Source organism: Cryptomeria japonica, chromosome 4 (assembly GCF_030272615.1).
Source record: "Cryptomeria japonica chromosome 4, Sugi_1.0, whole genome shotgun sequence".
Lineage (NCBI taxonomy): Eukaryota > Viridiplantae > Streptophyta > Pinopsida > Cupressales > Cupressaceae > Cryptomeria > Cryptomeria japonica.
Window position 1 is genome coordinate 273,797,656 of NC_081408.1, and position 13,230 is coordinate 273,810,885.

A 13,230-nucleotide genomic window follows, 5' to 3' on the forward strand; every position below is an offset into this window, starting at 1 on the left:
AAAGATACTTCTCACAATCTAGAACTTACAAACTCTTGTCAATTTATGCTATTAATTATGTTTTGTGTGAAGAATTTTCTTATCTAGAAATTGTGATTTAGGGGATTGTTTCTTGAATATTAATTAAGTTGTAGACATTGAATTATTATTATAAGATATTTACAATAATATTATAGATCTATTAATATCTTTATATTAGTTTTGTCTATTAATAATGTTTTGTGTAAAGAATCTTTTTTATCTAGAAATTGTGATTTAGGGAGTTGTTTCTTGTATATTAATTAAGTTGTAGACATTGAACTGTTACTATAAGGTATTTACAATAATATTATAAAGCTATTAATATCTTTATATTATAATCTTCATCTTTTTTAGAGCTATCTAAGAATAGTGATGTCATCCTTTCAATGTTGGTATGCCATTGAGGTCCACAATTTTAGAAATTTCAATGTCATCATAGTCTTTTGTTTCTTTTTTGATCTCGTCCTTCATGGTTTTTTGTCTTACATAGCACACCTCAATTTTCTTTTTGCAAAATGTGGACCCCATTTGTTTTTGTTTTCTTGCTTAGTTTAGAGTTTTGTCTCACTAGCTCAATTTCCTCTCTCCTTCCCATCAATCAAAAGAAGGCACTTACTTTCATTAGCCTAAGGTTGCTAATTTTGTCAAGTTCATCATAAATGCCTCATGAAATGGTCACTATCATGCATGTGGACTTTCCAAGGACTATTAAACAAATGACTTACATTCTAAAGTCTTAAGATTGTTGAACATGCAGAATACTGAGAGGGGAGGGGTGAATCAGTATTCCCTTGAATCTATTAAAACTTTTAAACAACCATACACATAACATAACTTAATTTGTAGAATTGAAATGAACAATAAGCAAAAATATAGTACATCACATAACACCAGAATTTATACATGGAAAGCCCAAGACGGGAAAAACCACAGAGAGGATTAGCTCTCAATATTATGTAACCAATTATAGAATATAGGGGTGGCTCACTGTCAGAGGGCTTACTGTCCAGAAAATGGTGGCTCACTATCGAAGGATGGTTGACAACCAATATTACAAAATTTAAATTGTTAAGATTGCATATGTCATATGCATGAGATACAGTTCCATTGAGGTGCATAATCACTTTCACACTCACTGTATATAATCACTTTCACATTCACTATACATAATCACTTTCAAATTCATTGTAGATCACATGATATGAAGAAAAGATCATAATACCTATCTTCGCAAAGCAACTGTATATATACCACACTAAGTCTTCTTCAAGTCGACTCAACCAAACGAATGGTTAGCGCAAAAATCCTTTATATGCTACTACTCAAATGTTCTTACCATATTGGAGAAGCTGGCCAAAACATAAAAGAATTTCTTCATGATCCACGAAATAGTTGAAAACACCAAAACTACCTTACTGCTAATGATTCTGAAGAAGGCCAGATCAAAACCTTCACACTGCACTATGCCGACAAACATGATATACTTTTACTGGACCCATAACTGTGTGTCAATAGAATGTTATCATTTAAAATCTTGGAAATAGACATTAGACCACAAACAAAATCTATTTCCAAAATCTTATTGGAATATTTGGCAGTATGGATCAATGTGGACCCAAAATGTAGTGCCCCTCCTCGATCCCTCTTTTGCGATTGGATGTGTAAGATATTTATGAGTTAGTTTGTGCTCCTGATACTCCTTGCATCTTATTTTATTCTGTGTCTTGATATTCTCTGACATTGGTAGATTCATTATGATTTCTTTGATTATTTTGATTCTATGTTTTGGAATAATTTTGAAGTTAGGTTAATGTGTGACTCCTCTTCTGTGCTTCCTACTTGTAAGGTGATATCAGGTGCTAACCCTAATTCTAGTGGTCTTGTTAGGTATGGATAATGGTTTATCCTTGTGAGACTTTGCTATAATGTTAAAGTTGATATATGCCATGTTAATTTTTATGTTGCAATGGATTTTGACTATGTTTCTTTATGAATAAGCAATGAATAGGTGATGCATATTGTTTTATGGATACTAACCCATTCTCTAATGGATTTAGTTAGATATCGAGATGTAATTGATTATGATAGTTGAAATGCATTAAGATTGTATTCATGTATTATGTGTGTATTCCTGATAGTGGTTCTAGGGGATGATGTCTTATCACTCTCTTAGGAGAGACAAACGATGTCACGATTTCCCTTTACCGGTGTGCATGTACAAGTTGCATATGTTATATTTATATATGTGTGCATTTGTGATGCAGGGTTGCAAGTACAGAGTATCGACTCCACATGGTTTCACAAGTCAGGGCATGCCTAAATAATCTTGATGGTGGTTGTGGGAGATAGTGTATTGGCCCAATTAACCCAGCCTATAACACTTTCTATACAAAAGGGCAATAAGCCTTGTCATGTGGTTACCTAATCGGAATGCCATTAAGGCAATATCCAATAACCCTAGTTATGTTTGTATGTGAGTGTACAAGTGACTATTTATCTTTGTCATATATATATATATATATATATATATATATATATATATATATTTTATAGACACTTAAATTAATTATTTTAATAAATTTAACTCTCCCACATAATTAATTTATTTAATTATGTCAATCCTTATTCCTCTTAATATTAATTAAATTTAATCTAATTAATGTTGTCACTATAGTCCAATGATTGATTTATTTAATAAATCAATTTTTCTTTCTTTTTCTAAGGCAGTCAAAATTAATTCTTCCTAATTCCTCTCTTTTAATTAATTAATCTCAATTAATTAATTAATCCTTATGATTCCTACAAATCACCTTTTTCTAATCCATCATTATTCTAATTAATTCTTCTAGAAACTCTCTTAATCCTACTTAGCATTATTCCTTAATTTTTAATTACCTCCACTCATTCTCTCTCCTAGTCAAATCCTCCTACAAATCTCACTTGCTCTAATCCCACCTAATCCCTCTTCTAATTTCTTCTAATCACTCTTCTAATGGGTTGCTAGTGGCTAATCCCCATGATTAGCCACAAAGTCAACCCCTAGGCTTTCTAGGCTAGATCTCCTTATCCTCTTATCCAACCACTTCCTTAAATGCTCTTTTCCTAGGTGAATGTGAGATTTTAAAAAATCCCACATTCCTCTATGTATCCCTTCACCCAAGGAATTTTTAATTTCTTTTTATCCCTCAAATCCTCCCTTTTTAGGTGCATTGAGAAGCCTTCTCAATGAACCTTGAGGAGTGTGGAGACAAGAAATGTCTTTATGGCATATCTCTTGGATTCCACACTTGTCATATTAGCCTCTCTTGATCCATGTGTGGGCTCACATGCAATCTTGGCCCTCCATCTTGGATCAATCCTAGCCCTCCATTTCTTCCCCCACTCTTCTATAAATTGGGGACTCTACCCCTTTATTTGACATCTCCAAGTTTAGTAAGTTTATGTTGCCATTTTGAGTCCAAAAATCCATCCAAGCACCTAGACTATAGAAACATTTCCACTTATCCATCACTTAGTCATATACCTTGCATATCCATTCCATTTTGAGCCCATCCATCTCATCATCCTTTTAATCATTTTGTGCACATTTGGAGAGCCATCACATTCAATCAAGGAGCACATCCAATCATATTGGAGAAGGGGTGCCACTTCAACCTCATCCCACTCAATCCGAGGAAGAAGGTAAAAAAAATGAAGGTATAACTTGGTCATTTGATTAATTGTGTGTTTTATTATTCTTTGACTGTGTTATTTCCTTCCACCATTTTAGCCTGCTTTATTTTGGCATGCCTGGTGGGATCCATGTCCCTAATTTAACATATTTTTTTGAATTTTTTGTGATTTTTTGTCGAAGGTCACAGATTAGCGCAAGCGATATGGGTTCGGTGCAAGCGATACAAGATTCAACACGAGCACTCGCATTTTGGCATGACCGCCTGCAAATTTGAATTATCTTTCCCGCCTTCGAAACAGTCTATATTTTGGCATGAGCGTTGTGGGAATAGCGCGCTCACCTGCAACATTTCTTCATTCACTTCCTGTTCTTACTTTCACTCATTCTCCTTTCTATTTTTCTAACTAGTTATTAAAAAACATATAAAAAGGATAAATTCACCTAAACAAAAATAATAATTAGTAAGCTTATTTTATTCTATTTATTCTTTTTCTAACATCATTTTAGCATGAGTGCTCTTCGAATAGCGTGAGCGCCTTAAAGAATCTCCCACCTCTTTTTAAAAAAATTGAATTTTTAAATTTGTTGTTGACCGCTAACGTTTTTTGTCTCTGGCGCGAGCATGAGCACTTCGGCGTGACCGACTGCAGAACAACGTGACTGTTGGTATTACTTTTTGTTTGCTGATTTTATTATTTTTTACTGTTTATCAGTTTTTCCACTATCTCTAATTTGGCGCGAGTGCAAGTAGTTTGGCGCTAGCATTTGTAGAACAACTCTGAGTATTGTATCTGCATAATTTTGTGTTACTGATCAGAACTTTGAGTTTTTTAGGCTTTATCCAAGTGGTCCAAGGCTTAATTTGAGACTACTAATCTATCTTTTTTGCAGGACGTTGTATAGAAGACAATATTCCCACTAGATTAGTTCTTGTGTGCATTTTTTTAGTTAGATAACATTTGGATTTTGGGCTTAAAATTCACATTTGCTTGCTTTAGACTAGTTTCACACTTGGTTTTGTTTAAGGGAATTCCATGTCTTATTTTCCTCTGGTTTGCATACTTTTTACCTTTAGTGGGCCTGCCCTCTTGATTTGTCTGGCATGCTAGCACAGACATTGGTGAGAGGGGAACAACCCAAGTGAGTATGGCAGAACTCAAGCATTCCAACTCACTATAATCAAATTACCTTTTGAGATGAAAATCTCGAAGGACGAAGCTATATGATTTTTCTCATATCGAGCACTTTGTAGGGCCCTTGAGGTCTAAATCATGCTTGTGTGACTACTATTGTGCTTGGTACTTTGTTGGGCTATAGGCCTCAATTGCGCTTGCACGAATACAAAGGATGGTCTTTGAACGTAAACCCTTACTAATAACTCTAAGAATAGAAGCTACCCGATTCACCTCCGAAAGGTGGATAATCTTTGTGCAAGGGAGATAGTAACTCCCCCAAGAGACTTGTCATATCTTTCCCCCATTAGTGTTTGGAGTCATTAATACAGTATTGAGAATCCATTGCATGAGACTCGGCGGCCATATTTTGATTAGCTATTGGGTGTGTACCTGAGACAACAAGCAAAGGTTTTCCTCCTCAACCAACTTCCTAGGATAACGTGATGTTCTTGGAGTCTCTATCTGCGTCAATGGCTAATGTGTTTTCTATGTCTTCTTGCCAAGAGTAGAATTAGTATATCCTATTCGACATCCTAGTCATCATTATAGTCCAAGTTTAAGTCAACCTTTGTCACATTATAATCCAAGTCAATCATAGTCCAACTCATGGTTCTTAGTCATCATTGAGTCATGTCCTAGTCATACCCGAATCATGTACCGGTTGTCATCCTAGTTGTGTCCTAGTTTTGTCTTATTCATATCTTAGTCAAATTTTGAGTCAACCTTAGTCAAGTCCAAGTCACACTCAAGTCCAAATTTTCCAACAAATCAAAACTACGTTGAAACTTCGTCCATCTCATGTATCACATGCCTAAGTTGTATAAACATCCTAAGAAGTCACTTCACGTCCAATCAAGAAAAAGAAGCTCACACAAGCACAACTCATTAGACATCAAAAGTTTTGGTATACCAACCACAAACTCTTGCTCAAACATAGGACCTTTTTGCACCAATATCATGATTATATTCATGGTCATAGCAATGATTTTGATGCTAGTGATGAACTAAGAATCCATGCCCTACACCAAGGGTCAGGGTTGTCTTTCAATACCAACTATCATCAACATCAGGGTGGTTGTGTACCTTCATATAATTTTCCATCTGAACCTATCACTTATTGATTCATTTCCATTCCAAGGATAATCTAGTCATCAAGTTCTTCTAGTCATCATTATTGCCCTCCTTTGATCTTTCATCGCTAACACGTTCTAAGGACTTAGCACATCAATCATCTTCAATCAAATCAATCCTCCTTAATCAATCATCCTTCAATCAAATCAACCTCACTCTAAGGTTTATACCTTGTGAAGTTTTATTTAGACCTCATCTTTAATCAATTAATCATTTGGATTTTGTGCTTGGGAAAGAATCTCCCCCAGGTACCTTTGCCTCATCTTTTGAGTCGATCAAGACTCCTATCCTATGTCTTTATTTTTCTTGGGATCATTAGTCAATCCCTAGTAGAAAAGAGACTTTGATCATTATCCTAAGGTCTATATTTTACCCAACTTGGTTGTCACCTTGCTTGTGGTTTCATCAACATCCCCTACCTAAAATCCTCATCCAAGGACAAAGGTGCAATCTTAATCAAACTCTTGTCCTAATCTAAGGACCCCATTAATGATTCTATTCAACTTCATCAAATCCAAATCACATCAAAATCCAAAATCCTAGCTAAGTCCTTTCATCAAAACCTTTCTTCCAATAAGTTATCCTAGGATTATTCTTGCATGGTCATAGCTCGATCCCAAAAGAAGAAGATGGCCGAACAACAATATGGCATGTCGAACATTAGTGTCCTATATAAGGATCCTAGACAAGATCCTACACAAGGGCAAAGTGTGCAACCCGATATCTAAGATATGTTGGCAATATGAAGGAATTGATTATGTCTTCCATTGATATTTTGTCATTGATGTCAACACTAGCTGTTATGATTGGTTACCGATAGAAGAACTTGTATTACCGACAGAAGGGACTATTAGTTGGATACTATCGACATGTTTGGATCAATGGAATATGTCTGGTTTGATGTTTCTAGAGAATGTTTTGGTCAATTGGTATTGACTTAATGATCGGATGCTATCATACACTCTAGTAAGCCTATATAGGTAAGGGTTTAAGGTTTTACCGATAGAGCTTTTACTCAAAATCTTTGACAGGATGCATAAGTGGTGTTGGTATGGATTCTAGATGGAATTCAAGATGTAGGAGGTGATCCTTGATCGTGCCTTAACTGATTGGAGACATCGCTTTGGTGTGGTGGACCCAAATTAGGTCTGGTAACCTATCTAGGTTATGGACCAATATCATGTTACGTGTTCTCTACACATTACCAGGATGATTTATGGATTGGTTAATGTTGTTTTGGTCTAAAGCCGACGTGGCATATCATTGTAATATGGATGTATGTAATGATCTTATTGTAATATCTTTTAGGTGGCTGACCTAATTCGTTTAGGCCTTAGGGTTTGTATAAATTAATGTAAGACCTCATTGTAGATCATGTCGTGGTCATGGAATGAAATATCATATGCGAAGGAGATTTGGTTGATCATAGGCGATTGAATTGGGTTTATGTAAGAGGTCGAATGCCTCTGGTATTGAGCTTAATCGGGACTGTAATTAGGCATGGTAGATGCTATCGCTAGCAGTTCATTCTTCTAGATTGTTGTCCAATTATCTTGAGGTGGTTATCACCTCTCTATAGTCAGTGAGACTCCTTTGTAATGATCAATATGCTCTAGGCAATGTGCCTTCCTGCATGTGCAAGCCCCTTATCATATCACATACTTTCTACAGAAGTATCATCTGATTGTGGGTAGGCTTCCCACTGTAGTTTTTCCCTTTACCAGGTTTTCGACATACAAATCATGGTGTTATGTGGTATGGTTGCATTGTGTTAATTATTTGTTTCATTCTTAAGTTTTATTGCTTACCGGTATCTGTTTCTCCTATTTCGGTATTCAATGTTTATGTGCTCCGGTTAAAGGTTATAAAGTGGTTTGATTAATATAATATGTTGACAATTGATTCACCCCCCTCTCAATTGTCCATCGGTTATTATAACAATTGGTATTAGAGCTTTGGTCCTCTTTTGTAGAAGCTTAACCGCTTGAGGTAGATCCTATGGAAACTAATACTTCAAATCCACCAGAAACTATTTTTAGAAGAAAAATCCCTAAGCTTGATGGAACAAACTATGGGATATGGAAAATCCAAATGGAGACTCATCTTAGATTTCTTGGCAAGGATATTTGGCAAATCACTGAGAAAGTTATATACACCTTATGATCCGGCATCTGGCAATCCTGCTCCTATAAAATTGGACAAAAATATTGAATGATTGCAGAGAAAGAGAAGCCCTCCTGTGTGCACTCACTGATCAGCAAATCATGGGATTGACTGATAAATCATCTACAAAGGTTATGTGGGATAAACTGCAAACTTTGAATGAAGGTGATCCTACACTCAAAATTGCTAAACTTGATGGTTACCGGGTAAGATATGAGAACTTGAAGATGAAAGATAATGAAAGAATTGCTAAATTTATGGAAAGAGTAAATGAGATTGTCATGGGAATTTAATGTTGTGGAGGATCTCTGAGTGAAGATGAAATAGTTTCTAAAGTCTTGAGAACCCTACCATCGGCTTACAAGAGGAAGGCTATTGCAATTAATTAATTGAGAACAATGGAAAACACTTCAATTAAAACAAAGACATTCTGATTAGGAAATTATCTTCTTTTGAGCTTGAATAATTTGGACCATTTGGAGCTGCAAAGTTTGAACCCGCTTTTCATGAATCATCATCTACCGGAAAAAGTGATTGGAAAGCCCTATATGCAAAAGAATTGGAAGATATGAGGAAAGAGGATGAAGAATTTGAGCAACTTGAAGCCTTATTTTTTAGAAGAGTACCTAAAGGATCAGTAGGAAGTAAATATGAAGGAAAAGCACCTTTTAAATGCTTTGCATGTAATAAGATTGGTCATTTTGCATCTAGATGTCCTTAAAGGAATGCAAGATTTGAAGAAAGAATTAAGAAATCATTTAAGCCTAATCAGAACAAATATAGATTCAAGAAAAATAAACTATGTTACATAGCAGATGAGGAAGGAGTAAGTGATGACTCAGAGGATGAATCAGCATGAGACTTTGCTAGTGGATCTAGCAATGGAAAGGAATGGGTGTTCTATGCTTTAAAAGAAGATGAACCGGAACCAGCTATCAAGAATGAATAAAAGGTCCTAGCAGAAAAAGTTGAAGACAAGGATGAATGGGTAATTGATAGTGGATGCTCACATCATATGACTGGAGATAAAAGAAAATTTATGTCCCTGCAAGGATACAATGGCAGTCAAGTCAGATTTGGGGATGACAAAGGATGTATGATCAAAGGTAAATGTATTATTTCTCTGGATTGCAAGCATAATACTGATAATGTCTATTATGTAGAAGGTTTAAAGAATTATCTTTTAAGTGTTGTTCAATGGGTGGATAAGGGATTCCAACTTTAGTTCAAAGATAGAAAATGTAAAATCATTAACAGAATTGGTTTGGAGATTGTAACTGGTACTCAGACAGGAGGTAATATCTTCCACTTGAACACTGGTAATAAGACATGTTTGATTGCTCATATTGATGAGAGTTTTTTATGACATAAGAGGTTGTGTCATGTTAATTTTGATTGTATTATTATGATCAGTTCAACAAAGGCGGTTAGAGATATACCTAAGATTATAAAGCCTCATAATCCGGTATGTAAGGAATGTCGATTGGGAAAGCAAGTTAGAACTTCTTTTAAGAGAATACATGATAGATCTAATGATGTGCTTGATTTGATTCATACTGAATTATGTGGTCCAGCAAGGACCAGAAGCTTTCAAGGTGATAGGTATTTCATGCTAATAATTGATGATTATTCTAGAATGATGTAGGTTACTTTTCTAAGGCAGAAGTCTGAAGATTTTGAGAAATTCAAGATCTTCAAAGCAAAGGTGGAAATAGAAACTGGATTGAAAATCAAATGTCTAAGATCAGATCAAGGTTGTGAGTTCACATCTCATGAATATAATAGTTTTTGTGAGACAAATGGAATTAAGAAATAGTTATCTACACCCCAGACTCCTCAGCAGAATGGAATAGTGGAAAGGAAGAATAGAACCATTTTGGATGCAACAAGGACCATGATGATGGAATCCAAATTTCCTCACATATACTGGAGAGAAGCAGTGAGTACATCAATCTACACATTCAATAAAGTTCATATCAAAAGTGAAACTGGTAAGACTCCTTATGAATTATGGTTTGGACATACACCTACTGTTAAATATTTCAGAATTTTTGGAAGTAAATGTTATATCAAAAGAGATAATTCAATTGGGAAGTTTGATCCTAGATGTGATGAAGGGATATTTATTGGATATTCAATTCAGAGAAAAGCATGTAGATGTTATAACAAAAGATTGCAGAAAATTGTGGAGAGCGCAAATGTGAAAGTGGATGAGTAATACAAAGATCAATCTATATCATATGACAGAGAACCGACAGTGGAAATGATCATAACTGAATCGACAATGCCTCAACCAGTACAAGACACTAAGACAGTTACACCAGTACAATCAGAAAATTCAACTATGACTGACGATCAAAATAGTGAACCTGAAGTTCAGAAGACACCAAGGTATGTAAGGTTAAATCATTATGAGGATCAAACTATTGGAGATAGGAACAAAGGAGTTATGACAAGAAGAATATTCGCAAATGAAGAGGTATGTCTTATTTCTCAAATTGATTTGGCATCTGTTATTGAAGCTTGTAAAGATAAACATTGTTTAAAGGCTATGAAAGATGAATTAGGTCAAATAGAGAAGAATAAGACTTGGACTTTAGTTCCCCAGCCTAAAAATAAGAATGTTATTGGAACTAAATGGATTTTTAGAAATAAAATAAGTGAGGATGGTCAAGTTGTAAGAAACAAGGTTAGACTGGTTTGTAAAGGATATTCTCAAATGGAAGGAATTGATTATGGTGAGACATTTGCACCAATAGCTAGAATTGAAGTTGTTAGACTATGTCTTGCCTATGCAGCATACAAAAACTATAAGGTCTATCAAATGGATGTTAAATATGCATTTTTTAATGGTGAACTTGAGGAAGAAGTATACATTGAGCAGCCTGATGGATTTTCACTGATAGATGACAAAGATAATGTTTGCAGGTTAAGCAAATCATTATATGGATTGAAACAAGCTCCCAAAGCTTGGTATGCAAGGTTGGATAAATATATTTTGAAGCTTGGTTTTACTAAAGGCAGTGCTGACGGTAATTTATATTACAAGATCGTTGATGATGATATTCTGATTATTGAAGTATTTGTTGATGATATCATTTTTGGAGGTGAAGATAAATTGTGCATGGAATTCTCTAATATTATGAAGAATGAATTTGAAATATCTATGATTGGTGAGATGAGATTTTTCTTAGGTTTGCAGATTACTCAAACTGACAAAGGCATTTTTATCTGTCAAACTAAGTATCTAAGGGAATTGTTTAAGAAGTTTGGTATGGATAATTCCAAACCGGTAAGTACTCCTATGGTGACAACTGAGAAATTATCTATCAAAGACACATCTGCATTGGTAAATTTGACAAGGTACATGTCTATGATTGGTGGCTTGTTATATCTAACTCAGACTAGACCGGATATTATGAATGCAGTAAGTATTGTTTCAAGATATCAAAGTAATCCTTAAGAAAATCATGAATGTGCAGTAAAGAGGATATTCCAGTACTTGCAAGGAACAACATAATATGGCTTATGGTATTCTAGAGATGATAACTTCACTTTATGCGCATATACAGATTCAAATTGGGTAGGAGATACTGATGACAGGAAGAGAACTTTTGGTGGAGCTTTCTTTCTTGGAAAGAAATTGGTTTCATGGATCAGCAAAAAATAGTAATTCATTTCTTTATCTATTGCAGAAGCTGAATATGTTGCAGCAACAACTAATTGCACTCAAGTCTTGTGGATGAAGAAAATGTTGAAGGATATCAAGGTAAATTGCAGTGAACTAGTAGTTATCTATTGTGATAACTCTGAAGCTATTGTCATATCTAATAATCTAATATTTCACTCTAAGACTAGGCACATTTTAATAAAATATAACTTTCTGAAGGAAAAGGTGGAAGAAAAGGAAGTCAAATTGGTTTATGTGAACACTAAAGAGCAGATTGCAGATATATTCACTAAACTGTTGTCTAAGGAATCATTTGAATATTTGAGAGACAGGTTAGGGGTATCTACCCCTCCATCAGAAACTTAACTGATGGAGTAGAACATTAGTCTGGTATGCATCATCAACTTTATCCTTTGTTTTGGATTGATGTAGTGGTGCTACTACTTAGGGGGAATAGTCATCTTTGAGATTCATAGGATTTTGATATCTATGTCATATCTTTGGCATTGATGTCAAAGGGGGAGAGTTATATGTGAAAAAGAATGTCATAATATGTCATATGGGAGAGAGATTTAGATCAGTTTCAAATTGGACTACACTCCTCAGGGGGAGTTGTTGGGATTTTTCATTTTTTCATTGTTATATCTTCTATGAGAAATGTTTGGTATTTCTTGGCACTTAGATGTTTTCTTTTTTGCATCTAGTGTTGCCATCAATGCCAAAGGAGGACATTGTTGGCAATATGAAGGAATTGATTATGTTTTGCATTGATGTTTTATCATTGATGTCAATACTAGCTATTATGATTGGTTACTGATAGACAAATTTTGGTTACTGGTAGAAGAACTTGTGTTACTGGTAGAAGGGACTATCAGTTGGATACTATCGATGTGTTTAGATCAATGGAATATGTTTGGTTTGATGTTTCTAAAGTATGATTTGGCCAGTTGGTATTGACTTAATGATCAGATGCTATCATACACTCTAGTAAGCCTACACCGGTAAGGGTTTAAGGTTTTACCAACAGAGCTTTTACTGAGAATCTTTTACAAGATGCATAAGTGGTGTTGGTGTAACTTCTAGATGGAATTCAGGATGTAGGAAGTGATCCTTGATCGTGCCTCAACTAATTGGAGACATTGCTTTGGCATGGTGGACCCAAATTAGGTCTGATACCTATCTATGTTATGGACCGATATCATGTTACATTTTCTCTACACGTTACCAGGATGATCTATGGATTGGTTAATGTTGTTTTAGTCTAAAGCTGACATGGCATATCATTGTAATATGGATGTATGTAATGATCTTATTGTAATATCTTTTAGGTGGCCGACCTAATTGGTTTAGGCCTCAGGGTTTATATAAATTGATGTAAGATCTCATTGTAGATCATG